This window comes from Macrobrachium rosenbergii, chromosome 17, assembly GCF_040412425.1.
Source record: "Macrobrachium rosenbergii isolate ZJJX-2024 chromosome 17, ASM4041242v1, whole genome shotgun sequence".
NCBI classification, from domain to species: Eukaryota; Metazoa; Arthropoda; class Malacostraca; order Decapoda; family Palaemonidae; genus Macrobrachium; species Macrobrachium rosenbergii.
This window is the reverse complement of record NC_089757.1, coordinates 18,877,156-18,882,155: the sequence shown is the minus strand read 5'-3', so window position 1 is coordinate 18,882,155 and position 5,000 is coordinate 18,877,156. Positions and strand designations below refer to the sequence as shown.

Below are 5,000 nucleotides of genomic sequence, written 5' to 3'. Positions count from 1 at the left end.
TTTTCCATGATATGAACTTCAAAGTGAATGAAGTCATGAAACTATTCACGATCTTGTGGATCACTTAATACATGTCTTGCACTCTGAATAATGGATGTTGAAGTCGCCACTGGGTTTATTCTTCATTTTGCTATGAATATCAATACAGAGGCATCACATAAGACATCTAAGATATCATATGGAGCGAGGAGATATATTTTTCGCCTCATCGCCCCGCACTGGATTCATATCAAGTGTTCATATTTAGTTTATTTAACAAATGCAGCGCTGTCTGTGTATGTGTGACAAGAAGGTAAACTTTCATACATCGCTAACTGGTCGTTATGTCGGTATCAACGCTGTAACAACTTGCTTGATTTAATCTTGCCTGTTTATTGCAGGACTTATTCTTCTGTAAAATTGTTCGGCTCTCTCTCAAGCTAATGTAATTTCTTCTCCCCTAAATTTGTCGATGCTTCTGAGCCAAGGCTCAACCCCACCCCGACCCCACCCCACACTATTCCCTCTCCTTCTCTCTCATACACACGCACAAACATATGCACACGAACGCCCACGCACCGATCTGCCAGCACGTCTGTGTCAATATTCTCTCTCTCTGACACACACAAACAGACACACACACACAAATGAGCACATACAAACCCAGGTCTTTATGGTCGAATAATTCCTTTCTCATAAATACAAACGCAAACCTTTTAGTACTGACACAATAAGGCAAGGCCCTCCTCCTCCTCCTCCTCCTCTCTCTCTCCTCTCTCCCCTCCTCCTCCTCCTCCTCTCTCTCTCTCTCTCTCTCTCTCTCTCTCTCTCTCAGACGCAAATACGGACCAAAAAGACATTCACTCTATAAAAAGTATTAAAACATTTTCTGAGACAACTCATTTTCTGAAAATTCTCAGCTGCAATTGAATGCATTGATGTCTTTGCTGTTTTCTACTCTTGGTCAAGTGAAGTTTAATCTTTTTTTATATATTAAAGCTTATATTGTCTAACAATTAGGCACATTTCTCGCTTACCAAAGACCTTTTCATCAATCTTCATAAAATAAGGAAGGCAGCAAGGGTGTTCGTGCCTATATAACTACTCTGTCCATATCCATAAAAATTTAGCATATGGACAAACAAGCACAATACTGCCTGCATGTATAAACATACACATTTACATGCCCTTGAAGTGGATATATTCTTAGAATCAACACATGCTTGTTGTATACATACAGTATATGTGTGTGTGTGTATATATATATATATATATATATATATATATATATATATATATATATATATATATATATATATATATATATATATATATATATATATATATACATATATACACATACATACATATATATGCGTGTTTGTGTGTGTTAGAACTTTGAGAAGTTAACTCAAAATGTGTAGCCACTGGTTTTAAGCAAGTCTTTTTGGGATGAAGTTGTTAGCTTTATGCCCTTCTCTATCGTAGCTAAGATCCCACCACAGGTGACCAATTGCTAGTATATACATAAATTTATTGCATATCTCCACAAAAGTTCAAAAATTTTTATGAAAAGAGCCTAAGCTGTTTTCCCTCAGCCTGGCATCGAGCTCATGCCTGGTGGTGCAAGGCTATTAAGCTATATATATATATATATATATATATATATATATATATATATATATATATATATATATATATATATATATATATATATGTATATGTATATGTATAAATGTATATATACATATGTATGTATATATATAAATGTATCTATACACACACACACACACACACATATATATATATATATATATATATATACATACATATATATGCCACACACAGACCCACTCAAACACTAGGCTAACGAGTTGCAGCCATAGGATCGGTCATAAGTAGCTCTTGGTTGGGCTTTAAAATAGCGACAAATATGGAGCCACTAGCTATGGCTAAAAACAGTTATGAATACATATGGAACTCTCACTTGGTGTCTGAAAATTTCACATCACTTGGAACTAAGAAATCATTTCAGACCATCATCTAAGTTTTCCCTGAAGCTTGCTCTTCAGGAATATATGATATTTCAACTTGTGGGTTACTAAGTGGCAGTTAAGTAATAATTAAAAAAAAAAAAAGTATCTTGAAAATAAAGGAATATGAAGCAGAAGTGGTACTGAAGGCTAACAATGGGGATGAAACTGTCATGGTAAAAATGAAGTCTAGAAAGGCATTTACGAAAGCGGAATGAAAATGTGTTCTGAGTCCCTTGAAAACGGCCTAAGAAACGCATTCAGATAATCAAAACTTGAAGGTCTTTACGGAAGGGAGAATGCAATGTATGTGTGTGTATGTATGTATGTATGTATATGTATATATATATATATATATATATATATATATATATATATATATATATATATATATATATATATATATTTATCCTAGGCAAAACATACAAGTGAAGGCAAGCTTTGGTCAAGATCACCTGGGCATCTCGGTCACTGCTTTCTCCATCAACTATGCTTGGTGGAAATCGGAGTTCTGTAAACGGACATCCTTAGCTGTAGGTATACAGAATACAAGGTGACTCAGTGATCTGGTTAAGCTTAATTTACAAAGTAAATACTCCACTACCTTGCCTTCACTGATCATTTATGCAGCGGCTACACCAGCAATGATTGGTTCCTAACGTCCAGATATGAGCAGAAAACAATCAGAGCTCATCGCCAGGCAGTTAACACTGTAACTGATGCTGCATGAGAATGAGCGCTATTTAAGCTCAATAAAATAAATCGCAGAAAGTATTTTTATACTCAGATACAGAGGAGTCAGACAGACAGACAGACAGATAGAAACGCACACACCAATGGAAACCTAGTGGATTAAAATAAGCATAACAGTTCTTGAGCAACTGGAAAGATGAAAATTTCATTTGCAGCTCTCAAAAATCGGCAAAAAAATAAAAGGCATATGTTCGCATCGAAAGAAATTATTGGGGAAAATAGAAAATATAAAAACAGACAAAGACGTTCTATACAAGCAGAATACACATCTCCAAATTAGTTTTAGTCAGAGGAAGATATCCATATAAAGAGCCAAGCAGCGAATCCCAAGTGCGTTTTAAGATCCTTTAGAACCTCCTAATCTGTTTTCTCTGCATCGTTGCGTTTTAGGAAAGAAAACACGCAAGGTAAATGTGTCTTTCGCTATCGGAGACAATGGGTAGAAAAATCTTTTCCCAACCGCTATAAAGAAAATAGGCAAAAAGGAAAAGATTTTTTTAATTTACTGTACTCGCAACTAGGAAGTGCTCTCCTCTGTCATTATTAGAGTTTGCTACCACCTAAGCTCGCTCTCGGCCTTGTTGTCATCCTGTTGCCGCTGGCACCAGACACCCCTCCCTCCTCAAATGAATTCTTTACTTATTAACATACAACAAAAATTCCCTTGTGTAATCAAGATATGTAAATTTGCCTACTGTAGAAAGGAGTCTTCCTTGACGAAGACCTCAAAATATTCTTAGAGATAATTGGTCAGAGCCTCAGGCCTAATTGCCGTATGCAGATGATCAAATGCATCAACTATTCTCGCCTTCTTTGGTGTTGTTTGCTAGCATTCGTAGCTTTTCTGTAAATGCTGCAATTTAAACTAAAAATTACGACGCTAATGTTGTTATTATTTTTATAATTATTGCTGTTGTTGTTGTCGTTATTGACTGAAAGAAATTTCAGAAGCTGTTTTACGTATTTTCTTTGAGAAAGAGCAACGGCAGTAAGAAGTCAAAGGACTGATGACTTTCTTAGGTTTTAAAATCCATCCAGTAACTTATACAAAAAGAAAAATCAAGACAATAATAAAACAACAAAGACATAAAGATACAAAAACGTAAGTAAATTCACATGCTAAGTCAAAATACAAAAAAAGTAGAGGAGGAGTCTGTCGTATCCAGCACCTTCAACAAATGTATACAGTAGGAGAAAAAATTGTTATTTAGAGAGGCGGGTGTTGTATCCCTTAGGAACAGGTAACTTAATTAAGAGGGAATCTTCTCATAAAAAAACACCCTTTTATTTACTAAAAACTGCTGAGGACTTCATTTTACTCCCAATGTTTTAGTCCTATATTTTGTAAAATCTTGGTTTATTTTCTTCCTGGCTTGTTTATATTTCCCTAAAATATACATGGTTCAAGGTGGCTTTGATGGTTTTTCCTGATTTTTCAGTTTTTCCTGAAACATGCTATATGTATGTATATATGTGAATATATATATGTATATATATGTGTGTGATATATATATATATATATATATATATATATATATATATATATATATATATATATATATATATACATTTATACATATATGTATATATATACACATCTGTACATATATATACACATCTATATATATATATACATATCTATATATATATATATATATATATATATATATATATATATATATATATATATATATATATATATATATATTATTTATATATTTTCTCTGGGGAAAATATATAAATAATTATAAGTAGGCAAAGCGTAGGAGGAAGGAATCAATGTTTTTGTGAATTGGCAAGAAAACACTGTACGGGAAAAAATTCGAGCTCCTGAGTGGTCTTGGGCGACGATAATTTGATTGCAGAAGAAGAGCAGCAACAACAGGGGGACTGTTTAACGAAAGAAAGGTTATATCTTTGACGAAATTCAATTTCATGCCTGTGTTATGGAAGGTCAGTGCCTTGTCTAGTTTAGAGTGGTTTCTGCATTGCGCCGAAAATCTTCTCCTTGTTTTTTTTTCTGACTTATTTATATACCAGTTTTATTTACACTATATGCATTTGCTTACTTGTTTAACGTAATCTGTTCATTTCCTTTATGTTTTATCTTATATCTTTTCATTTCTTGACTCTTTTTCTCTTTTCTGTTATATAATCATTTTTATTCTCCGGAAGCTTTCTATCCAATTAATAGCCTTTTACACCTCGTCCCAAATAACTGTAGGTCCAATATGA

The 5,000-nt window shown here is 33.8% G+C and overlaps 2 protein-coding genes across 2 annotated transcripts in view; one reads left to right on the top strand and one right to left on the bottom strand.

Moving 5' to 3' along the window:
• The window catches only part of LOC136847766 (uncharacterized), a 185,109-nt gene that overhangs the window by 55,889 nt on the left and 124,220 nt on the right, over positions 1–5,000 (bottom strand). The gene's annotated exons all lie outside the window — the stretch shown is intronic.
• Positions 1–5,000, top strand: part of Gpb5 (Glycoprotein hormone beta 5) — a 38,564-nt gene that overhangs the window by 381 nt on the left and 33,183 nt on the right. The window lies entirely within an intron of this gene.